Source organism: Urocitellus parryii, chromosome 2 (genome assembly GCF_045843805.1).
Source record: "Urocitellus parryii isolate mUroPar1 chromosome 2, mUroPar1.hap1, whole genome shotgun sequence".
NCBI lineage: Eukaryota > Metazoa > Chordata > Mammalia > Rodentia > Sciuridae > Urocitellus > Urocitellus parryii.
Window position 1 is genome coordinate 192,665,297 of NC_135532.1, and position 27,138 is coordinate 192,692,434.

Here is a 27,138-nt window from a genome sequence, read left to right on the forward strand (position 1 = left end):
TGAAAAATGACTCTAAAAGAATTTGGGAGACATCAGGAAGTAAATGAAGGGAAAATGAGGCAAAGAATAGTTATGGTAGTTCCAGAAAATATGTGAAGTGCATAGGACATACTGACTTAGGATAGCACTAAATTTAATAGTATATGTAAGGTTAAGAATATCGATCATTAAAAAAGACTGAGTGGAAGCTTGAAACCTACTTCAGGAAAGTCACAAATGTGTGTGTTCAAAGTAGCCAAGAGAAGGGTTTTTTGTTTTGTTTTGTTTTGTTTTTGTTTTTTTAAGGAAATTGTATCTGTCATTATCTTGGTTTGTCACTTATATGTGGCTAAAAACATATTCCAACAATTATCCTTATTCTTTATTCTTATTATTCTTATTAGCCCCATTTTCCTGGCAATTCCTTAAAATATTAATTCCATTTTCAACTTCCCATATCTATTCTCAGATATATTCTTAATTCTTTCTCAGAGAAAACTTGTGTCCTAATTAACAATAACAATTAAAAAATGGAGCAAAAACTTTTTTTTTCAGTTTTCTAATTGTCACTGATTAGGTTCTCTGTAACAAAGCATTGGCTTGCTATTTATTAGAAATCAACTGCACAGAGCACACATATGCTAGAGAAATGTCTGAACTATATATGACCCCTCAGAGTTGTCCCATGTTGAAATAAAATGTACTCTAGCTGTAAACAGACATTGATGTCACTGAAAGCTCATCTCTTTGAGAAGGTGGCTGTTTGTAGCTGAACCTAGTAGTAGCTTTGTCTACCAATACTTTCCTGAAGAGGGATGGGGGTAATGCATCTCTATAATCATGCTAATGAACATACTACCACAAGTATATTTCCCTCCCTCCCTTCCTTCCTGTCTCCCTTCCTTCCTTCCTCCCTCCCTCCCTTCTTTCTTTCCTTCTTTCCTTCCTTCCTTCCTCCCTTCTTTCTTCTTTCCTTCCTTCCTTCCTCTCCTTCTTTCCTTCTTCTCTCCTTCCTCCCTTCTTTCCTTCTTCTCTCCTTCCTCCCTTCTTTCCTTCCTTCTTTCCTTCCTCCTTTCTTTCCTTCCTTCCTCCCTTCTTCCTTCCTTCCTTCCTTTCTTCCTTCCTTCCTTCCTTCCTCCTTTCTTCTGTCCTTCCTTCCTTCCTCCCTTCTTCTGTCCTTCCTTCCTTCCTCCCCTCCTTTTTTCCTTCCTCCCTTCTTTCCTTCATTTCTTCCTCCCTTCTTCCTTCCTTCCTTCCTTCCTTCTGTCCTTCCTCCCTTCTTTCCTTCCTTCCTTTCTTCCTTCCTCCCTTCTTTCCTTCCTCCCTTCTTTCCTTCCTTCCTTCCTTCCTTCCTTCCTTCCTTCTTTCCTTCCTTCTTTCCTCTCTTCCTTCTTCCCTTTCTTTCCTCCTTTCTTCCTTCTTTCCTTCCTTCTCTTCTTCCTTTTTTTTCTTTTTTGAAAGATCTTCTTTCTAGAATAATTTTCTCTTTACAACTTTGTGCTTTCAAGTTTAAGTTCTCTTTTCCCAACTCTTCACCTATCCATACTTATTGACTAGTCACAACCTATTCCTCAGAATAAAATACACAACACATAATTTATAAAGTTATGTGGTTATTTTTACTGGTCTCTCTCTAATCCTATGTTGTTATGGGGAGGCTGCTCAGAAAACACAAATCAAAGAATTTTATTTTGCAAATTTTAAGCAGTCCTGACCAAGGACTGCTTCTGTCAGAGACTGAGTAGCTCTCTGAAAGAACAGCAGCCCCAAGTTGTTCCTGACCAAAGTAGTTAGGGAAGAAAATTATACCCTGGTGACTTTCCTATGGAATTTTGTAAGATTTTGCAAATTTCAAGCAAGCAGAATACAGGGGCTGCAAATGCAGTTAGTAGAGCAAATAGGGAAAATCATATCTGAAAGAACTGAAACCGAGACCGGGAGTTACCCATTGGAGAAGTCCTTTTATTCCAGTACAGCAGAGCCTTTTATCCAGGGTAGGTGGGGCCCCTTAGGACAGGAGGCAAATTCTCATTGGATTACAGTCATTAGAATGGTTTTGTCAGTCACCCATTGGTGGCTTTTTGGCACCTTAATCTGCATAGAGCGGGAAACAGACCCAGAAGAGAAGTCTAGTCAGTGCCATCTTGGAGCGAGTAATCCAATATTCCCCCCTTTTTAGTTTAATAATGAGAGTAGGGTCATCATTCATTCTGACTGCTTCCTACTGAGCAGTGGCGTGTCCGGGAAGAGGTTGGGAGAATACTGGATAACACTGATATTAATCCCCAAAGCAGCGCTGGCTGAAAAATTAAAGACTTCTGATGGGGCCAGGTCCAAAAAAGTACCCTGAATCCATAGGTCCTGGATCCTGGATCGCGTCCTATAAATCCTCCTCAGTGTTCATGGATGGGAGGAGCCATGCATCCTGGTGAAGAGTATCCAAAAAGGATTTCCATGGATCTGCCATTTAGCAGGTCGTGAGTTGAGTGGTGGAAGACTGGTCAGGATCTTCTGAGGCCAGTAGTTGGTAATTCCTAAGAAGGAGCTGGTTAAAAGATTGGTTAGAGCTTTTTGCTATCTGATTTTGAGCAAATTTAATCATGCAAGGGAGAAAGAGGCAGGCCAAAAGAATAATGGAGAGCGGTCCAATTATTGGCCACATCCATGCCAAGAAGGGTGACTGGAGCCAGAAGGAAAAAGGAGAGGTTTGGGGTGCCTTCTGTAAGCCTGCTGCCAGATCATTAAGTTATTTTGAAACTGGCTAACATAGAAGAATATTTCCAGGTTTAATTGGCCTGAGTATAGACATCCCCCATATACCTCTGGCCACCAGAGGCATCATTTGTCCCATTGATCATATAGGAAACAAAGATATGGCCTCAAGGACTGCTGAATAAGTTTTGTTGAGGCAGATAAGGATAAGTAAGAGCAACCATGCAGGGGGCAGTCTGCCATTGTGGCTAGGGCTGTAGTTTTAGTATTTTTTTCAGTATAGTTTGTCTAGCCTTAAATCTCCAGACATAAGGGGAAGAAGATACCATAAGAGTAAGGCTTATGAGAGTTAAGAAAAGGAGTCTTAGTGACTCAGGGGTTCATTTTCCAATATGGGTTCAAGAAGCACAACCTGAGGGCTGGGGATGTGGCTCAAGTGGTAGCACACTGGCCTGGCATGCGTGTGGCCCAGGTTTGATCCTCAGCACCACATACAAATAAAGATGTTGTGTCTGCCAATAACTAAAAAAAAAAAAAAAGAAAAAAATAAAAAAGAAAAAAAAGAAGGAGAAGCATGACCCAAGACAGATGGAGCTTAGACTGCTCCACATGCAGATGAATCATAGGTCGGCTTGAGCCTGGGCATATGAATCCAAGGAGTTAATGGTTATTAGGGAGTGGTAGCCTGGCTGCAGTTGGAGTACATAATACAACTTGTGTTGGACCTTCCCACTTTGGTAGTAGGGGACCCTTGTCTCCTGGCGGATTAAAGAGGACAGATTGGCCAGGTGACATGGAGAGAGGGATCTGGGAGGCTTCTGTTTCTGGAAGAAGCCAGTCCTGATGTTTCCAGATCTCAGTACAGAGATAAAAAAGAAGTGGTAAGGCATAGTGATTGGGGATGGGCCAAGATGATGTGGTAAGGCCCGGAGGAAGGAGTGGGCATCCATATGAAAGGATAATAAAATAGGTACTTGTCACTCCGTTTCTCTATATGCTTAACAAAACAATGTTGAAATCTTAAGAACTGTTTGCTAATCTTGTTCCCAGAATGAGCTGTCCCCAACTGCCAAACTACAAAATGTAACTTCTCTCCCTGCCCTCTCCAAGGAAAGTATATAAGCTCTGCTTAAGCTGTTCTCAGGGCTCTATCTCTCTTTGCTATAGAGAGCTTGGGCCCCAGCATGCTGGTCTCCAAATAAACCCACTCTTCTGCTGTTGCATAAGACAATCTCTTCTGGTCTCTTACTCTGACGTTTCGCCGGACCCTTACATTTGGTGCATTGGCCGGGAACTGCGCATAGCCGGACAGGGAGACCTCAACAAGACTCCTTTAGGGAGGTAAGTAAGGCGCCTTATCTTCTTCTTCTTCTCCTCCTCCTTCTTCTCCTTCTTGTTTTTCCTTTGCGATTGCTCAGAGTCTGGTTTTTGGCTGGAGAGCGTGAGCTCTCAGAGCCTTCTGGTTTTTTGGTTTGGGTTGGCAGAGTGTGGTTGTCAGCGGAGAGCGTGAGCTCCCCCTGGCGGTGGTGGGCAGACATGTCCCTGAAGCCACAGACCACGTCTCTCAAGGGACGCTTTGAGAGACTCTGTGGGGGGACGGAGGTGCCCCCACCTGGGAGGGACAAGGTGCCCTCATCTGTATTCTGCTGCCAACCCGTCTGGTTTTGCTGGCAACTATTCTTTCTCTCAGGTTGAATTCACTGTCTGTTTTTAATCTTTGCCTCTGAACTTTTGTTACACGTTTACTGTTTACTGTGTGTCCGTGTTTGTGTCACGTTTATATTGTCCCTGTTTTTGTTCAAGTAACTTTCATTATGGGACAGAGTCATTCACTGGACTGAAGTCTGCTTAAGGGCTCAGAATCTTTCTTTTTCAGTAAAACACCAGACCTGGAAGACTCTCTGTGCCTCAGAATGGCCCGCCTTTGGAGTTGGATGGCCTCCCGAAGGATCTCTCTACTCCCCACTGATTCAAAAAGTCAGAGATATTGTTTTTCAGCCGGGGCCATATAGCCATCCAGATCAACAGCCGTATATCTTAACTTGGCAGGACCTTTGTGAATCTCCTCCTCCTTGGGTGAAGCCTTTTCTTGTCCCTGTTCCTGCTCCTACCCCTCCCCCCACGATTCTATCTCTCAAACCTCCTCCTCCACCCTTTGTTCTCCCTGAGTCTCAAGATTTGACTGTGTTGGACTCTCCTCCCTTTCCTTATCCCCTGCCTCCGTTCCCCAACCCCCAACACCCTCTAAGTGATTCCCCTGCTGCTGACTCAGCTTCTCCACCATTGAAGGAGGTTAAGCCAGCCCAGCACCCTTCAGATGACTTCCCCGAGGCACACATAGCCCCTCCTCCCCTGGAGGAAGCTGGCCCGGCTAAAGGAACTCGCCTGCAGCGAATGATTAAAAACCCTGAAGCCCCCGTGATACTTCCCCTCCATCCTCATGGGCCAATGATAGAGGATGGCCATGGTGGAGAAATGCAAGTCTACCAGTATTGGCCTTTCTCCTCTTCAGATCTATATAATTGGAAAAGTAACAATCCCCCTTTTTCTGAGGACCTCACCCGGCTCACAGGTCTGATTGAGTCATTGATGTTTTCACACCAACCTACTTGGGATGACTGTCAACAACTCCTAGGGACTCTCTTCACGACAGAGGAACGAGAAAAAATCCTCCTGGAAGCAAGAAAAAATATCCTCGGACCAGATGGGCAACCAACACAACTTCCCAACATAATCGAAGCCGACTTCCCCTTGAACCAACCCATCTGGGACCCCAACACCTTTGAAGGTAGGGAGCATCTGTCCACTTATTGCCGGGCTCTAGTAGCAGGTCTCCGAGCAGCCGCTAGACGGCCAACTAATTTGGCCAAGGTAAGAGAGATTATTCAAGGGCCTAATGAATCACCCTCTATGTTTCTGGAGAGAATTATGGAGGCATATAGGAGATACACTCCTGAGGATCAAAAGGCATCTGTCACAATGGCCTTTATTGGGCAAGCTGCCCTGGATATTAAAAAAAGTTTCAATGCTTAGATGGATTACAAGATATGACTTTGAGAGATTTAGCCAGAGAAGCTGAGAAGGTATACGATAAGAGAGAAACTAAGGAATAGAAGGAACAAAGGAGGGAGAAAGAAAAGGAGCAAAGGGAGGATTAAAGAAGCAAAAGACAGACTGAGTCATTGACTAAGGTCCTGGTCACAACAAATAGGCCAGAAGTTAGGAGATAGGGAGACAGAAAGGGATACCTGGGCCCACACCAGAAGCCACATCTGGCCTCAGATCAATATGCCTACTGTAGAGAAAAAGGACACTAGGTCAAAGAGTGCCCTAGAAAGAAACAGCCACACCAACCAGCCATTCTAACTTTGGAGGATGACTAGGAAAGTCGGGGCTCGGATCTCCTCCCCGAGCTCAGGGTAACTTTTGAAGTGGAGGGTACCCCAGTAAACTTTGAAGTGGATACAGGGGCAATATACTCAGCCCTTAAGGCCCCATTGGGCCCTCGATCAACTAAAAGGTCTCTAGTTCAAGGGGCTAACGGCAGTAAATATCGGGCTTGGACAACTAAGAGGACCATGGATCTGGGAAAAGGAAAAGTCCATCACTCCTTCCCAGTGATCCCAGAATGCCCAGACCCATTGATGGGCAGAGATCTGCTCACCAAACTCCGGGCCAGAATAACTTTTAACCCTGAAGGCCCCCAAATGGAATTTCTAAATCCTTCAGTAAAAACTCCTATAGTCATGGCTTTAACTATGTCAGTAGAAGATGAACATCAACTCTTCACACCCCCCAAGACTGATCAAACAGGCAAGCTATCCCAGAAATGGATAACAGATTACCCAGATCCCTGGGCAGAAACTGCTGGATTAGGCCTAGCCGTAAAACAACCTCCAATAATGGTGGAGTTAAAAACCTCAGCCTCCCCAATTAATATTAAACAATATCCTCTGAGCAAAGAAGCTAAAGATGGGATAAGGCCCCATATTCAGAAATATCTGGCCTTAGGGGTCCTAAGGCCGTGTCAATCGGCCTGGAACACTCCCCTGCTACCAGTAAAAAAGCCAGGAACCGGGGACTATCACCCCGTTCAAGACCTAAGAGAGATCAACAACAGAGTGCAGGACATTCACCCCTCAGTACCTAATCCGTACAATCTGCTTAGCACCCTTAACCCCGAGCAAAAATGGTATACTGTCCTGGACTTAAAAGATGCTTTCTTTTGCTTGCCTCTGCATAAAGATAGTCAATTGCTGTTTGCTTTTGAGTGGGTAGACCCAGAAACCAGAACGTCTGGTCAACTAACTTGGACCAGACTCCCACAGGGGTTCAAAAACTCCCCCACTCTCTTTGATGAAGCCCTCCAAGGAGATCTCAACAACTTCAGAACTATGCACCCCGAAGTCACCCTGTTTCAATATGTGGATGACCTGCTACTGGCAGCCGATACCAAGGAAAACTGTGAGTCTGGGACCCAAGCACTATTATCCAAGCTTCTGCCAAAAAGGCCCAAATTTGCCAGCAAGAAGTAATCTTCCTGGACTACTCCCTTAGGGGCGATAAACTATGGCTCACTGAGCCCAGAAAACAAACCGTTGTGCAGATACCACCCCCATCTAACAAGAGGGCAAATGAAGAGGCTAAATTGGCAGCCCTAAATGGAGTAACCATGTTAACACTTTCCACACCGGGGGAACATAAGGACACTGACACTGAACTCCTCGACTTTACTGAGCCCAGCCTGCAATTTCAGAAAGCCCTACACTACATTAAAAATGTACAACGACTCACTCACCTTGGTTCAAAGAAATTGCAGGCATTCCTGAAGGATCAAGAACAGAGTTTTCCACTAACCAGCTCACAGCGAAAGGAAATAGCTGAACGGGTAACAAAAGCCTGTCGGGTCTATCAATTGGTTAATGCTTACCCCTCCAAGCTTCCTATAGGAAGGCGCCTTCAAGGAACCAGAGCAGGACAATTCTGGGAAGTGGACTTTACTGAAATTAAGCCAGCAAGGTATGGACTTAAATATCTCCTAATCTTTGTAGATACATTTTTCAGGATGGATTGAAGCCTTCCCCACAAAAAAAAAGAAATGGCGCAAATGGTGGTCAAGAAGATCCTGGAAGATATTTTTCCAAGATACTGCCTGCCTAAGGTAATAGGGTCCGATAATGGACCAGCGTTCGTGGCCCAGGTAAGTCAGGGGTTACCCAGGACCCTGGGGATTAATTGGAAATTACATTGCGCTTATAGACCCCAGAGCTCAGGACAGGTAGAAAGAATGAATAGAACCATTAAAGAGACCTTGACAAAATTAAGCTTGGAGACCCACATAAAAGATTGGACTATGCTCCTGCCTTATGCACTGTTTTGTACAAAAATATACTCCCTCTGTTTCTTTGTGTAACCTTACCCCCTATGAAATTCTCTATGGTGCCCCTCCTCCAGTAAGGGACCTAACCCCAACTCTAGGACCTAACAATCCCTTCCACACCCCCTTGCTTGACAGACTTAAAGCTCTTGAAAGAACCCAGCAATACCTGTGGAAACAGCTGGCTACTGCCTACCAACCTGGGGAAGAAGGGACTCCACACCGATATCAAGTAGGAGACTTAGTCTACATAAGACGACATCAGGTGTCATCCCTAGAACCCCACTGGAAAGGACCATACCAGGTGCTACTTATAACACCTACAGCGGTAAAGGTAGAGGGAATCACTTCCTGGATCCATGCCTCTCATCTCAAGCCTGCTCCCTGTCCAGACTCTGGCTGGAAATTGGAAAAGACTGATAACCCTCTCAAATTGTGTATTTGCCATGTGGATAGGGCTATAGATTCTCCCCTTGACCACCAGTAGTCCTAACCCTCATCAGCCCATTCAGCAGCAATGGCTGATCATAAATCCTACTGGACAGGAAGTATGATCTATCTCACATACAGCCCCCTTAGGGACCTGGTGGCCATCTCTCCACCCAGACATTTGTCAGTTGGCTATAGGTCTTTCCTATTGGGTATCCCTGATGAAGAGGATCCCACTAAAATTCCATTAAATCCCTTCTGTACCATAGATAATAGAAACAAACATTATGGATGTAAGGACACGTGAGCCAGATGTAGGTTGGCTAACCTAGATTACTATGTTTGCCCGGTGGACTATCAAAGCCACAAACAGTCATGGCTGTGTGGGGGAAAAACCGACTTCTTCTGTAAGTCATAAAAATGTGAACATACAGGGGCTACCTGATGGAACCCAAACCTCCGCCGGTTCTCAGAGCATTGCCCCTTGCTGAAGTAACAGGTACTGAAGTATCTCTCCACCCATTCACTCCTCTCTTCTCCTGTCAGTGCCCACAACGGGTCCCACCAGGTCCTCTTACCAGCTAACCCAAAGCTCAAACCAGCTGAGGAGAGCCCTCAGACCCCTATCCAAGATGTAATGAAAATGGCCTTTAAAGTTACTTTGTCATCACTGAAAACAGGTTACTAAAAATTTAAAGTCCCTCACAGGATTTTTGGGATACTCACTCTGGTCTTCCCCTCTGCTCTACCTGTTCTACTACTCAAGTTTTTGTTGCTAGGAAAATCCCAAACCCCTTTCCCATTATTCTTTTACATCTCTCCTTCCTCATTCTCAGATCCATGGAGCTGCTCTCAGCACCGCCTTCCCCATCCTCCCCCTCTGTACCAGGCCCACAGAAAAGTCTTAACTGACCTGCTCCAGAAGTCTTCACTATGGCTGACTTTAGGACTTTCAGCAAGAGTCCTTATAAAAGAGTTCAGTATAGATAAACTTCCTCTTTTCAAGTTGCCCTGTTCTACTTGGCCACTGGCTGGAAAAATCAGCACTCCTAAGCTAGACACCCCCTTACTAGTTTTTCACAAAATATGTGAACAGGGCCTCTGGCCTTGATCTGGGGCTTCACAGAGATGGCTACATTTCTAAGATAAAAAAAAGTTATCAACTGGGCTCCATGGTAACAGCTGGCAAGAAAAAAAAAAAAAGAAAAAAATTCTCCCCCTCCCAGGTGTCCTTGAAAAGTTAACTTGCCCAGAACAGAAAAAAAAAAAAATAGAAACAAAACTGCTTTTTGTGAACTTCTGCAGACTGTGAACTTCTAAGCCCCTTCCCTTACATGCTGAGTACAAAATTCTAAAACTACCTAAACTTGGGGTTCAAGGGATTAATTGATTACAACAGAAGCAATGCCCTCTGAATCCGGTTGCAACCAAATAGAACTGTTTCCCTGTCTTCAGTGCTATCTTAGGTGCCTTGCCTTGTCCGTCCCTACAACAGTATAATTCTATATACTTAAACATTATTTATGTTTTCATAAAATGGTCAACAGATGTGATTAATTATGTAATGGTGCAGATGTTTCCCAGAGTGCTCTCTCATGATGCAGATTCATTTGAAGATCAAATAGAGGAACATACAACCCGGTTCCCCCGGGAACCTGTATCCCTCACTCTAGCCATCTTATTAGGAATGGGAATTGCTGCAGGGTGGGCACAGGGACCACTGCCCTGGTCCGTGGGACACAACAAATGACCCATTAGAAAAAACAATGGACCAAAACTTAAAGATATTAGAAACCTCCATCACAGCTTTACAGGAATCTTTAACCTCTCTCTCTGAAGTTGTTTTACAGAACACGCGAGGGTTGAACCTCCTCTTCATGAGAGAAGAGGGCCTTTATGCTGCATTAAGGAAAAAATGTTGTTTTTATGCCAATCATACTAGAGTTATAAAAAGAATCTATGAGTAAACTAAGAAGACGCCTTGAAGAGCGTCAAAGAGAGAGAGAGACCCAAAAAGGGTGGTATGAATCTTGATTCACACAGTCCCCCTGGTTAACTACGCTTTTATCATCTTTGGCCGGTCCTCTAATAATTCTTATATTGTTGCTAACACTAGGACCCTGTTTGCTCAACCGTGTAGTTTCCTTTCTCCAGGCCCAAATTGGACAAATCAAACTTATGGTAATCAGACAACAATATAACCCACTAACAGACATAAAATGTGACACCCCCCAATGATCACTTTTATGATTAAAAGTAACCAGAAGAAAAAGTGAGGAATGAAAGGTTAATAAAATAGGTACTTGTCACTCCATTTCTCTATATGCTTAACAAAACACTGTTGAAATCTTAAGAACTGTTTGCTAATCTTGTTCCCAGAATGAGCTGTCCCCAACTGCCAAACTACAAAATGTAACTTCTCTCCCTGCCCTCTCCAAGGAAAGTATATAAGCTCTGCTTAAGCTGTTCTCAGGGCTCTATCTCTCTTTGCTATAGAGAGCTCAGGCCCCAGCATGCTGGTCTCCAAATAAACCCACCCTTCTGCTGTTGCACATACAGGACTTCAAAGGGAGAGAGAGATAAAGGCTTCTTAGGCAGGGCTGGCAGATGGAGAAGGGCTAAAGGAAGTAGTTTTGTCCAGTCCATATGGAGTTCCATGAATAACTTTGTGAGTACCTCTTTCAGTGTCCTATTGGTTCTTTCTACCTTTCCTGAAGCTTGTGGATGGTATGGGTGGTGGAAATGCCAAGGAAAGGACGATCCTCGAGCGACAGACTGAGTGATATGTGAAACGAACTTGGGCCGTTATCTGATTGAAGGGAAGTGGGCATCCCAAATTGGGGAATAATATGGGTTAGTAAAGCATCAGCCACAGTGGTTGCCCTTTTATTTGTGGTGGGAAAGGCTTCTACCCATCCAGAAAATGTGTCCACCAATACTAGCAGATATTTGAACCTCCTGACTGGGGGCATGTTGGTAAAATGCAGCTGCCAGTCTGCTGCAGGGATATGTCCCCTGGCCTGATGAGAAGGAAAGGACTTTACCCGTAAAGGGGTGTTAGGATAGGTTTTTTGACAGATAGCACATTTGAGGGAGATATCACATAGAAGCTCCTCGTCTTGTGGGGACAGAGAAAAGAAAGATTAGTGGAGGGCAGGCCTGGAATGATAAAGAAGAATTTTGAAGAATGGAGACAAGAAGAGACAGCACCCTAGAAGGCCGGAGCGACTGGAGTCCCTTGTAGGTCAAAAGATCCTTTAGATGATGGGGGGAGAGAATAGTGAGAGGGGATCCAAAGATAAGTTTTTGGGCTTCCTTCTGTAAATCATGGGAAGCTGCCAAAGCCCGCAGGCATGAACCACATCCCTTAACAGTAGGATCTAATTGCTTGGATAAGTAAGCCACAGGGGCAAAGGAAGGCCCATATTTTTGGTCAAAGACACCAAGACTCTGTCCACCACTTTCATGTATGTATAGGATGAAAGGATGGATTAAGTCAGGTGAATGCAGGGCTGGAGCTTGAAGAAGGGCCTGCTTTAGTTTCTGGAAGGGCCATTTGGCCATGGAAATCAGCAGTTCATGTATTGGTCCCTTTGTGAGGTCATATAGGGGTCTAGCCAGTAGGGAGTAGTTGGGGATCCAGGCTCTGAAGTATCCAGTCAGACCCAGAAAGGATAAGATCTCATTTTTTTGTTTGTTTGTTTTAGGTGTTGAGAGGGCATTAATAAGATTTTTCCTGTCTGTAGTAATGGCCTTTTTTCCTTGTGGTAAGGAAAAGCCGAGGTATGTGACCTTGGGTGAGCAAAGTTGGGCCTTCTGGGGAGAAGCACGATACCCCCAACTGGCCGAATGATTCAGGAGACCAACAGTATCAGCGTTTGAGGCCTCCAAAGAGGAGCTACATAGGAGTAGGTCATCTACATATTGGAGAAAAGTAGAGGTGGAACAGATAACATAGCTAGTATCCGGCCAAAAATATGAGGGCTACCCCTGAACCCCTGGGGAAGTACAGTCCATGTGAATTGGTGTGAATGCCTGGTTTTAGGGTCAGTCCATGTGAATGCAAAAATATCTTGGGACTCCTTGGCTACGGGTATGGAGAAAAAGCATCCTTTAAGTGTATGACAGAAAAGTGGGTACTTATGGCAGGAATTTGTGACAAAAGGATATAGAAGTTGGGAACCATCTAGTGGATGGGTTTAACAGCAGAGTTGATAAGGCAAAGATCTTGAACCAGGTGGAAAGTGCCTTTGGGCTTCTTTACCACCAGTATGGGGGTGCTGAATGATGAATGTGTGGACCTAATGTATTATTTTGTTAATAAGTCTTTTATGATTGGCTCTAAGCCAATGAGAGCTGTTTGTAGATAAAGGATATTAGGGCTGGCTGGGGAAGTAGGAGGGATCCTTAAGTTGTACCACAATGGGTAGGCAATTTACCCTGGATGGACTTTGAATGTCCCATATTATGGGATCCACCAGTTGTACAGGTGTAGGAAACTGACTTTCAGAGTGGGCTTCTACTGATGTATCACATTGAGAGCATCCTCATTTCAAGCTGAGTGAGATTGGACATATAGAAGGGAACATGGACACACACAATGCCTTCAGATCCAGCCACTTCACATAAAGGGGCCATAGTAAGGGTTGGGTGGAAGGATTATGAAGCATGCGAGATTGGGTTGTGGGGGGGGAGGCTGAAAGAGTTGGCTGGGGGGGGGTAAAGGGGAAATGGAGGTGGCGCAGAAGGATGGGGTGCAGAAGGTGGTGAAGGACGATAAGGGGGTGGTTCATCAGCTGGGTCAAAAGAAGATACAAAAGAATCACCAGGAGGTGACGGAACAGACTTACAGGCTAAGAGGACTTGTTGAGGACTGCATGTGGAGCAAAGTTTGGGATGGGTATGAAGAAGAAAAAAGGCTTCAACATAAGGAATCTTCTTCCACTTTTTCGAGTGCTCCCAGTAGTTAAACAAGTCACGAAGAATTTGGGGATCTAAGGACCCTTCAGCAGGCCATTTACTGAGATTGTCCAAAGGGTAGTATGGCCAGTCTTGGGTGCAAAATTTTATTAATAATTTAGGCTTAATGTCAAATTGGAAAGAAGGCATTTTGGAGGGGAGTCATTTGGAAGGAAAGAAGAGGCCCCCGTGGTGAGGACAGAGGAGAACGGGGAAAGTCAAGGAGAAGAAATTCCAGACCAGAATTATGAATGGGACCCAGTTGGGCATCCCCAAGTGGTAGTTCTGTTGGACAGACTCAGTAGAGTGCAAAACAGGAGGATCAGTTGGGTTGTCACCCAAAAGCTCTTCCAGTAGGGTGCAAACACTGAAGGTCTTGGAGCACCTAGCGCTAGGCATTTGTCAGAGAAGAAAGAGAGGAGAGAGAGGAGAGAGAGAGAGAGAGAGAGAGAGAGAGAGAGAGAGAGAGAGAGAGAGAGAGACTGGTGGAAAGGAGGGTTCTGTTCTTCCCTCCAATTTCGTCAGGGTAGGGCAGGGACCATCTTGGGAAGTGACCTAGGAGACCACTGTGGTCATGAAGACCTAGACCTAGGTGGGGTGAATTCTCCTCCCAAAGCCAAGCATGGGAGAATTGCTGGACTATCACTGTCAAGTTCTCTGCAACAGCAAGATGGAGGTGGTCAATTTTTAGGGGGCACTCACCTAGAGGTGGGCCAGTGTTGTTCATGAAGAAGTGACCGCTGGAGAAGGCGGATGAGGATGAGAAAATCTGGAAGGTTCGAATTGGGAAGGGTCCTCAGGGAGAGGTTGTCCCACCCTGGGTTTCGACACCAATGAAAGAACTGAAACTGAGACAAGGAGTTAACCATTGGAGAAGTCTGTTTATTCCAGTACAGCAGAGCCTTTTATCCAGGGTAGGCAGAGCCCCTTAGGACAGGAGGCAAATTCTCATTGGATTACAGCCATTAGAATAGTTTTGTCAGTCACCAATTGGTGACTTATTGGTGCCTTAATCTGCATAGAGCAGAAATGGACCAGAAGAGAAACCTAGCGGAGGCCATCTTGGGGTGGGTAACCCAATAATATCCTCATTTATGGGGATCTATATCCTCATTTGTACAGATCTACCTCCTCATTTGTATGGGTCTCACACAAAATCAATTTTAAAATAACATCTTGAGAACAGCTTGTAACAAGTTTCTCACAGGAACAAAGAAGATGGAGTCCGTACTTACTTATGTTGGTCTATAGTTATTTCTTATACTTAATCACTGTTCTAGTAACCTATATCCATCTTTATATTTATCTGTAACTATCTGTAACTTATTAGACCCATGAGCTTATAATTATCACCTTACATTATCTATATTTTTTTGTTAGCAACTTAAATCCTATGTCTTACAATGATTATATTGTTGTGCTGTTACTTCTTCTATCTTAAAACTAGAGCAGACTGGAGTAACAAAATTACTAATTTTATAACACTTATAATCCTGTTAGGCTTACTAATTAATATTTCATTAACCTATAATTTCTAATCTATATTCTATAACTCACAACTTGTATTGATTAAATTCAGAGTATAACAATATTATGCCTTAACCTTAGTACTAATTTCAGCACCACTCATTTTTTATAAGTATTTTTGTTTTCTCCTTTTTTTTTTTTTTGTCTTCTTTTTTTTTCTTTTCTCTTGGCACCAGAAATCAAACCCAGGGACACTTAACCACTAAGCAAAATTCCCAGCAATTTTTTTTTTCTTTCTTTCTTTTAAATTTTAAGACAGGGCCTTGCTAAATTGCTGAGACTGGCTTTTCTTTCTTGATATTCCTGCCTCAGCCACCTGAGCCACTGGGAATATGGGCATGTGCCATCATAATCAGTTTTCTTTCTTCTTTTTTTCCCCCTCTATGGTTTTACCTAGTTTGCCTAATTTTTTTGGAATGTTTCTCTTTCAAATAGTCATATATTAATACTGCCAAAGGATGAAATTACAACAAATTTTGTTCAAAGATTTTAAGTGGTTTTATTTACAATTGAATGATTTTGCCACACATCATTCTAAAAAAAATAGAGTAAATGTTTCAATGGACTGAGGGGAAGTTGGTTTTATAGATAAGAAGGGCTGAAAAACACAGAAACAGAGAACAGGAAAATGGTTGATCATTTCAAAGTTATTTTCTTTGTAAGATGGAACAGCAAGACAGAACAATAGAAAAATGACTGATTAAAATGACATTATTTCAGGTTACATTTTGGGGAGGAATAAAGCAGAGAGAATTTCACTCTACTGATTGAAACTGGTCTCCTTCTGAAATCTGTTATCTCTCCCTGATTTCTCAGGTCAAAAAACAACTTTGTTTCTGCTTAATATATAGACTCTCAGCATGAATGATTCCATTTTAGATTTTAGTCTGCTATATTGAGTTTTATTGCAGAAATTTAGTTAAAAACAGTGACCTCCTATAATTTATATTTGATATTACTATCTGTCTTCCTTCAAGGTCAAAAGAGAACCTCATTTTTCCATACCCCAAAATAATATTAATACTATTGGCCATTATTTCCTTCAAAGCACAATGTATACTTAAAATTATATATACATATATATGTACATATATATACATATACATATATATATACCATATACATATATACATACATATATGTATACCTGAAATTTTATATATACCTATGTTTATATAATTTGACTATGTGTTAAATATGTGCATATATGTGTGTGTTAAATATATATATGTGTGTGTATATATACCTGTGTATATTATATATATATATACATATACATATATATATGTGTGTGTGTATATATATGTATATATTTGATTATGTGTTAATATTCTTATCCCTCCTTGGAGGCAATTACCATGAGAAAATAAAAAGTCTTTAACAATATATCATCAGTAACAATATACGATAATTACTTCAAAATGCACTTTTACTTAAAATAGTTTCTTAATTTGGTCCTTTTAGTAGCATCACATAATATTTTAATTGTTAAATGGAAAATAAATAAATGTTATAGATTTAACTAATTACTATATACTAATTATGCCCATCTGATATGGGTATACAGAAAGTACATTTCATCAAAGACTTTACAATCTCTTGGAATTATATATATATATAAAGTAATAATATTCTAGTAATGGTATTCAGATACATGAAAAACAATTGTAAATTAAAATTATAATTTTATAGTAAACATATTGGAAAAAATAGCTTTTCAATAATAATCTGTAGTATTTTAATAGGAACTAAAGTTAATTTTATAAATGACTTTGTAGCCAAGTTAACACTTTTCATTAACAATAAGTACTTTGATGCACACAAATATTTTTTTACCCAACTTTTGAGCTACCTATATTTAGAGTACCTTAGAGACTTGTTGAATTGTTCAGTAAATTATTGTTAATCCCTTGAAGTAGAAAAGCACAGGGTTGAACCATGATACCACATCTCTTGAACATTTAACCACCCTGTTTGATTCTGAATCACAGCTTAATAGTACATGTTCTCACTTGATGTTTGTAGCCATTCTTAAAGATATGCTAGTGAAAATGAGGGTTCATAATATTTATCAAAGGAGCAGTAGCAGGAACCACTGGCAAAGAGAAGCCAGAGTGATGATCTCAGTAGAACTGTGGGACAATGTAGAGAAATATCATGAGATATATATGGTAGGTAGTACATCACTTCCAAGCTTTCAGATAAAAGTCTCAAGGTGTTGCTCAAAGTAATTATAGAAAGGGAAAAGAATATTTTGTTATTCTCCCCTATATAACTCAGGTTAATGCATCTGAAAAACATGGAAAATTGGGGGAAATAAAGTCCCAATGCATATATTTATTTGGGAGAAAGATATATTGCCTGAAATCTCACTCAATCTCTTTTCAGGCTAGTGGTGATATATATAGCTTATAAAATTATCATAACTCCAAGCCTATATCTAACGAGGTGGTTGTAATTAGAATAATTGTTCGTGACTTTGCTGAATAGGAGAATAAGCTGAGTGACTTCAGAAAAAGTTTTAAAGATTAACTAGCCCATGCAAACCTTAGTAGTGATAAATTTGATTATGGTGTACATGAATATTCAGTTTTTAAAAGCTTCTTGGTGATTTGGTGATTACAAAATTTTGAACCTTTAAAAGTATTGATTGCATGAATTGTCATTCAGACATTTCCACTTACTTATCTAACACTGAATAAGGAAAGCTACAACTCATAATCAAAACTATCCAAGTATAGCAGAGTGTTTCAAACATTGATTATTTGATAACATCAGCTCTTCATAATTTGTCAAAGGACAGTCAAATGATAAAAGAATTCAGGTAAGTAGTATATAGGTTACACAAATATTCTGGTTAAGATAATGCATTGCATGTTATAGTTTGGAAATATTTTTGTAAAATCTCGGAAGAAACTGAAAGTTTAAAAAATTGCTTACCAAATATGCTCCAGAAAAAGTCGATTTTTTTCCTAAATTTATTTTCCAAATACATTGTTGTACTCTGAATTGTCTAATATTCAAAATAATTTTACTTGTAAAACATGTAATAATTGTCTACATATTTATTGCTGTGCACTCTTGTAATTCCATCAACTTGGGAGACTCAGGTAGGGGTTTGTCAGGTTTGAGTCTAGCCTCAGCAACTTAGTGAGATTTTTTTTCCTTTCTCAAGAACTGAGAATGTATCTCAGTGAAAAAGTGCCTTGGTGAAAACAAACCAACAAACAAAACTATTAAACTACATGTTTAAATATGATTAATTCATTATTAAATTTCCATTTTGGTAACAATAATATGCATTAAAGTTAATTGGAAACACTTCTCCACCTCATTCCAAAACACTGTGCCATAAAGCAAAAATTTTCTTAATGATTGACAATTATACACATTTACTCAAAGTTCTGCTGTTTGGTCAAACTCTTTGTGAAAGTATGAACTTTTATAAGACATCTGTTTTTCTTTCATAATTCCCTGGTTGTTTTTAGAACCATTTTTTTTATATCATTGAGCTCCAAGAGCATGGAATAGCATTTTACATTTTTTACATTTAGCATTTTACATTCTTATTAATCACTAAAAATAATTATTTTTATTTTCCACTCAACATAGAAATAAACTTAAAAAGTAAATATATATATATATAAAATAGAAAAAAAAATATATATATATATTATAGAAAACCAAATTCCTTCATCATGCCTTTTAAAAGTTCAAGAAAGGACAATATATATTAATTGGACATTATGACTAAATACCATATTTGAAAATTAGGCAACACAAGTTTAAGGTGAAACTTAACATTTGCTTAAAAAATGCATTCTGAAGAATAGTCAGGAGACTGAAATAGTAAAACCAAAAAATTGAAGCAGGGGAAATTGAACAGCTGGGAATAGGCCAGAGAACAGTACAAGGAATTAGCAACATGGAGAAACATTTGTCCAGACAGCAGACCAGGACTGCCTAGGGGTTTGGTTGTGACAATGAAATAAACCAATATTTATGAATATTTCTTATGAAGATGAGGAAAATGAATATTATATCAGACTGTAGCAGTACAACCTTAAGTGATATGAATTTTTAAATTCCAATTTACCATCTATCCCATATATAACAGCATTAAGTCTATCTAATCTCAAATAAAAATGAGACAGTAAAAATACCAAAGCAAAATAAACAAAATGACACATATTTTAATGTGTCAAAGTTCTTAGAATTTGAAGCACATTTTCTTGAACTACGTTTCTACTTTTCAAGACATTTTTTGATTCAAGAGTTGTCATACTTTCATCTTTTCAGAAAAATCTTTTTCAAATGAATCCTAGCAGGAGTGATAAAAGAAAAAAAAGAGTTTTCTATGTGTTGGTTTTCTGTGAAATATTTCTTTTTACTCTGTTCTTGATCTGAAAGAGCAATTTTGAGTAACCCAGGGTTCATAGAAAAAAAAAGGTGCAAAATAAACCTTGAAACTATCACTGTGGCTCTATATTCAAATATGTGAAAGAAAGAAAAAAAAAGGCATATGGCCATGACAGGGATCTCAAAGTGGAGCACTTAAGGAAATCAGCATGAAAAATAAAGTACCCATTACCAAGTGATGATTTACTGTATAATTTATGGGAAAGTAAAGTATTCTTGAAACTGCACTTAGCACCTGGATGCCATGAAATATAAATTGAGATGAAATGTGTTCATGAAATTCCATTAATAAGAGGTATGATGCTGGTTTCCTTTCTATTTTGTTTTGAGTTTAACTGAAAGCAGTGGTAAGCCTAGGTAATATTCAGTATAATTTTGATTATTTTTTGGACTCATGAGATCTTGGTTTTTGAAAAGAATTTGGAAATTATATAATTATATGGGGTAATCTCTTTCTTTCTCAATGTTCTTGATAGATTAATACTCAAAATACTGAGTTCAATCCCTGATATCAAAAACAAACAAACAAATAAAAACTTAAAATACAAAACTACATACATAATACATTATTTATCTACTATATACCAGAATAATAATTGGCAATTTAGGAAACATCAGTACTATAATCTAAATGTTTGTGTTGCTTCAAATTTGTATGCTGAAAATCCTAACTCCCTAGATGGTACTATAAAAAGGGAAAGTAATTGATGTGATTAGTTCATAACATATCATTATGAAAGAAAATTGAGAAGTTTTCTCATCTTCAAGCATGGGAGAACCCAGCAAGAAGAAGTCCAGTACGGTAAAGCTGCCCTCACTAGTAATGGACATGTCAGGCACTTGAACTTTTCCTCCCAGCCTTCAAAACCATGGGAGATCAATTTCTGTTGTTGAGAAACTAATTGGTTTATTACATTGTGTAATAGCAACATGAATAGACAAAGAGAATTGATGAATAATATGGATGAGGACAGAGTTGAGTTGTTGTTTTAGTATATTTAGCATGTTGGTGACAGTTCTCCCAAAAAAGACATGTGGGGGTGGAGGAGGCTGGCATGAATGAATTTGCTCAGGTGATTATAGAAGATGAGAAGGCCAAAATCTGCAGGATAGATGGGTTGGTTGGAGATTCAAGGAACAGCTGATGTTGTAATTCAATTCTGAATGCTATGTATCAAAGCCTTGGTCTTCTGTCTGTGGTATTCTTGGGAGGTGGTTGAACTTTTAGGAGGTAGAACATAATAGAAGGAAGTAGGGTCTTTGAGGGTACATCCTTGAAGTAGATAGTGGGAACCTGTTCACTTTGCCTCTTGTTATTAAGCAGTTTTCTCTTCCACACACTCAATCATGATGTGCTGCCTCACCACAGTCCCCAAAGCAATAGGCCCAAGCACCTCTGAAACCATAACCCCCACCCCCCAAAAAAATTTTTCTCCTCAGAAGTTGTTTATCATAAATGTTTCATTATAGTGACAGAAAGCTAATTAATAAAAGTGGGAAAAAAAGTAGGGGAAAATTGACAGTAAGAAACAGAAAGAAGAAATGTCAGCAACTATAAATTACTATCTTGAACAAAAATAAAAGTTATCTTTGAAACGTAGATCACTCTAACTTTGGAAGAAATGGGAAGACTTTTGGGGAATTTTAAGTATTTCCTGTAACATGAGGATAAGGTAGTGGATGGCTTTAGCCCAGCCAAATGTGTTAGAATAAAGTCCCGTTAGCATAGATGGTTTGATTTGGGCTCCAGAACTGAGTGCATGGCTAAGCTTCAATGCACAGTTTAGTAACTCTTGGCTCATGTATATTATAACTAAGACCATTTAAAAAAAAGAACCTAGGATTTGAAAGGGGGAAAGACATTCTGAAAAGACAATGGGGAGGATTTTCAGATTCATGAATCTAAATGAAAATCATCTTCCAAAAATTTTGGGATGGTTTTCTATTCCTTACTTGAGGCCAAGTGAGGGTACATCAAGAACCTATCCAGAGAATTTCCAAGTGTTTTTCTGGAGTCTAAGTCCCATCCAGGATGTCTCTGGGCCAACAAAAAGGAGATAATTGCTTTTCCATTAGGAATATGTCTATATCCATCTTACATAATAATGGACTAAAGAAAGTGTGAGCTTTTCTCATATACCAGACACAGACCGCATGTGACAGGCAACTGGCCTCAGCAATTTAAATTCTATCCAAGAGGCATTCATGAGGCTTCTTTGAAGAGATCATAAAAATTTTAATAAGAGAAAGAATCAGATTTTAACCTTTCCCAATATTGGAAAAAAAATATGCTGGTTTAGGAAATATCATCTCTCCCCTTGTGCTTTTCATCATTACTATGTTCTAATTGTGGGTGAATGAATAACAACAAGTTCCTTCAGAAACAGGAAAAAAAAGAGAAAGAATGTCCTCTGAACAAATTTGCCTCCCTTAGGCATTCCACCTGACATGCCACACACAATTAAATGACACTGGCCTGCAAGTAAGGGAAAAGATCAAATTGCTATTGAGGCTCATATAAAACTTTGTTACTTAAAATTTATCAGAACTATCTTTGAAAGTGGCCAAACTTTTAGTCACAGAAAGATTAATGCCGCAGTCCGGCTGCAGCAAAATAACCGGGTGGTGAAGAGCAGCTTGTGTACATTGATACTGCAGGAGTGGGAGCTGTTTATTATATACATGCCACACAGCTTATCTTAATTAACATAAACTAGATACAGCAGTCAACCAATAAGGAATCTCCACACTTAATGGCTAGCTGGCATTACTTCACAAACCACTCCCTCTGGCAAAATGCCAGGTGCCATCTTGACTTGTTTACAGACACTAACATTTCCCCCTTTTGTTTAATTTAAATAACGACCATAGTGGTTTTTACACAAACACTATAAATAATCTGCTACAAGCAGAAGGGGGGGATACAAAATGCCACAATACCAAGCCAATTGATGGCTCCATGCAAGGAGCCCTTGGAAAAATTATACCAGCAATGACACTATTAGCAAAGATACCAAGTTACAATTTGTTGTAGATTACAGATTGTAGTCTCAGTCCAGGTAAAGCAGTGTCTCAATAGATTAACTCACAGTCCAGGTCACAGTCCAGGTAAGTTCTGCAGGCAGCTAGCTTAAATCACAGTCCAGGTAAGTTTTGCAGGCAGCTAGCTTGATCCGAAGTCTCGTCCAGTTCTCAGCAACACTGGAAATTCTTCCACTCTTGTCCTCACTAGTACTGGGAGAAGGCAGGAACTCCTCCGGCAATGATGCTAAAGAAAATCCTGTAGCATTCCACTAAGAAAATAACCTTCTGAACAATTTAGTACATTATCTCAGGTTTTTTACATTTGAAATAAGCCTTAATAGTGCTCATTACTCATTAGCTTCCAGGTGTGGGAGAACCATTGTAGTTACTGGCCTTGAAAAAGATCAAACTTCAGGGACAAGGCTGTCTTCCGCCTGCCATGTCCTGGGCAGCCCCAGATGGTCCCAAGGATTCCGGGGAGTGTTCAGGACTCAAACTGCCACTGGGCACAGGGAGCAAGAGCGTGCAAGACTGTGCCTCCGGGTCAGGTTTGGATTTTGGCTCTCGCAGTGGTGTCCAGCTCCCCAGGCATGGGGCTGGGAAGATGCTTCCTGACTGGATTGCACACATGGCAGCCACCGCACCCTCTGGTAACGAAAAGTATTCAGTAATAGCCTTTTGCTGCAACTTTTTTCCTGATAATACTTCTTCTTCTGAACTTTCTTTTTCTTTCTGACTAGAGTTCCTGGGCTCTTATCAACACATGCCCTAACTATTCTTGGTTCCACTGGGGGGCCTCCTTTTTTCAACAATCTACTTAACACCCCTTCCATATTTTCGTCACAAAGACAATGCAACATTTCAAGACAAAACAAGACACAAACATACTGTATCAATCTCCATTTTCTTAAAATGGCCATTTTTCCTCTGGCCGTATCTGACTAGGGACGAGCAGATTTGCTCCCATCCTATCTAGGGACGGGCAGCTTTTTTTTTGTCACTTACCCCTGAGTGTCCCGGGGCTCCCGGTATGGGCCACCATCTGCCACAGTTCGGCTGCAGCAAAATAACCGGTGGGTGACGAGAAACTTGTGTAGATTGATACAGCAGGAGTGGGAGCCCTTTATTGTAGGACAGGAGGGGTATATATACATTCCACACAGCTTATCTTAATTAACATAAACTAGATACAGCAGTCAGCCAATAAAGAATCTCCACACTTAATGGCTAGCTGGCATTACTTCACAAACCACTCCCTCTGGCAAAATGCCAGGTGCCATCTTAACTTGTTTACAGACCCTAACAGATTAACATATTTACTATGGGATTAATTTAAAGAATTACTAGAAATGAAAATGAAGTTATAGTTTGATTAGGACTCGTGCTTTGTGTTAATTTCTTTTACTAATGATATTTTTTTTACTTTATTTATTTATTTGTTAGTTTATTTACTTATTTATTTATTTTTTAGATGAGATCATCCTGTATTGCCCAGTCTGGTCTTGAACTCCTAGGCTCAAGTGATCTTCCTGCCTCAGTCCACCATGAGCTAGGATAAGAGGTGTGCACCACTGTGACCAGTGCTATACTTTTAAAATTTCATCTATTCCACACATTAGAGTTAATGCTTTTAAAGTAATATCTCCATAAGTGAAGTCTGTGATTGAGATTTCCACACCACAAAGATAATTTCAGTGTATTTCTTACATCTGCCAGTAAAATGACCATTTAGATTCTATAGTGGCCTGTCCCTAAGGTCACCCTTTTGTAACTCTCCCCCATGCTGAATAACATCTGAAAGGCTATTATGGTGGGTGGACAGGGCAGAGAGGGAAGCTATGAGGAAGTTTCCAATGATTGATTGTAAAATATTTGAAGGCAGAAGCATATTAAAATGCCTATGGAGACATTTACAGGGTGAGTAACTGAGGTTCCCTGCCAATAATCAATAGCCCTTGCTAGCCACATATGTGAGTCACATGGATTTTTTACATCAAGTCAAACCTTCAGAGGACTGTACTCTAAATTGTTATTGCATAAGAAATTCAGGACCAGGATTACTCTGCTAAATCATTTTCAGGATCCTGATCCCACAGAAATTGTGAGATCCCTATTAAATTTAACTTTTGAAGTAATTCAGCTATAGATAATATAGATTCTAATCTTATCTTAAGGTTGTCCAGACAAGGTGAGATCCACTTTGTGGATGTTGGAACAGTATATTTCATTTCTCAACTTCATGCAAATAATCTTTAGCTCCCTACCACACATTAAACCTATGTTCTGAAGCCCTGTCTTTGCCTGAGTTTAAAAATTACAGTTTTTATGATTTAGAATTCCTAGTGGTTTACATTTGCTTCAGCAGTAGTAGTTCCCTTTTTATATCTAGAATACAATAATTTTCCATTTTTGTGAAAAATATTGCAGTCTGCGTCTTGGTAAGGGAATCCATTTTTTATCAGGTTATAATAGAAAAAAATAATTTCTGCATCAAGCCAAAGTTATGTGAAAGATTAAAACTGTTTGTACATCTACTTTCTGTTTGAATGTCCATCTTTTTAATCAAAAAGTGACCTTAGGCATATATCACACATTGCATTCCATCCATGCCAGTTTATTATTCTGTGAAGACCATTTTCCAAAATTACTCTTTCATCTTAAAAATTAATATTCTGAATCTCTGAATCCTCCTGATTCCAGTGGAAAGCATTAAAGAAAAGCATTTGCTAAATAAGTAAATTTATTAAAATCAGTGAATGTCTATTTGAAGCATAGGTTCATGGGCTCCCATCAGGTCTATCAAATTAGGTTATTAAATCTTTTGGGTGTCAACATCAAGGGAGAAATACCTTAAATGTTAATATATTCTGGGGCAGTACCCAGGACAGTCTGCATTTTATAGTTCTCAGATAAAGCCTGGAAATCTGCATTATTAAAAATCTAAACAGGTTATTCTAATAAAAGTACAGCTGGTGACCATCTTTAAAGATCTATTGTCAATGCTATTCTTCTTTTTCATTGATTTTTTTTTCACTTCTTGCCACCAATTCTTTAAAGGCATAGCTATTTATTTGTTTGCATTTGTGATTGATCTTCTCTGCTTATTTGTTTGATTTGATTTGATATGGGTTTTCATGATTGTGATAAAAAATTCTATGGTTATGAGGAAAGAGGAGAAAGAAAAAAAGACAAAAACATTGAATTATGGGTAGGGGCATTAATAAATCAAGTTTTTATAAGTCAGAAATTGCTCTATAAAATTTCTGTGAAAATGCAATTAAAATGTGTATAACAGGGCAGTGCCCAGTAAATGATAATATGAACACTAGCAGACATTTATATTTTTCTTTAGTTAACTGCTAAATACTAACTTTATTATAAATATTAACAAAAAGACAACTGATGTCAAGATTAGAACTGTTAGGACAGTTTCAGATAAAGATGACAATTTTTTGATTGAAGTTTGCAGTTGGAAATATCTTTTCAATTTAGAAAAGCAATTATGCCTCTTAGTGCACAGCAGGGTATATCAAGTTCATGATAAAAAGCTATGTATTTGATTGGCAACTGCAAGTACCTCATAACTAATTTGATGTGACACTCTTAAAGGGATACATGAATTAGTTTTTCTTTTATTCTATTGATGTATATTGGTTTATGGTCACCATAAAGACAAGGAAGAGAATTTTTAATGCTTATTTTCAGAGAAATATTCAGAAAATAATAAATAATACACACATACACATATATATATAAATTCTTAAAACACATTTGAATGCCCTGATACAGGCAAATTGTATTAAAAATATGATAGAAAAATAACTAGAGAACACTTTGATATGCTTGTTATTTTACATAAAATATAATTAAATTATTGATATTCATACTGAGGAGCTTACTTTTGCACTAATATATCAAGATGTTACGCATTGATTAAATTAATTTTTCTTATAGACAAGAAGGTTTGAAATGTTGGATTGTCATTTGAAGCTTGCAAAATTATGGCTTCAGCTATCTGTGAGTATCTCTGAATATTTTTGACTTTTCATACTAGTTTGTGACTTTGCTAAGTTGAAGTACAAATTTAACTGCTTGTGTTTCAAACCTGGTATGCAGTCTACAACAATGTACGAAGAGAGGAAAACTATTCCATAGGGTATATTATCATCCCAAGCTGCTCTTTTGTCCTTTGTTAATTATGAAGTACACTCTACATGGGAGAATGAGTTTGGACATAAATCTCAAGAACATATCTTGGTTATTAGTCTTTCGATTCTGTTGAAAATCTGCCTGAGATTCAGTTTGCTATAATAATAATAATAAAATCTAAATATAATAAGGTCTAATTTTGGCAGACCTATGTGAGGTAGAAAAAAATAATGTATTTTTAAAATGACTATTCCTACTTGCTTTACAAATATAATAAATATACAATACAGACACATAATAATTTAAATGATGCATCAGTGATATAATTGTAAAATATACTCATATTTTTTTATTGTCTTACAATTTGAAAATACCTGTGATTACAAACAAAAAAAAAACTAGATTCTAGTTATTAAAAATTTTCTTATAGAATACTAATTGGAAGATAGGTAATCAGAATTAGATCAAATAAGATGATATAATAAAAATACTATTTATTAAAACTTGTGACAAAATATTATAAGTATAAATAATAATATATGCTTTAGAAATAATTCCCTTTT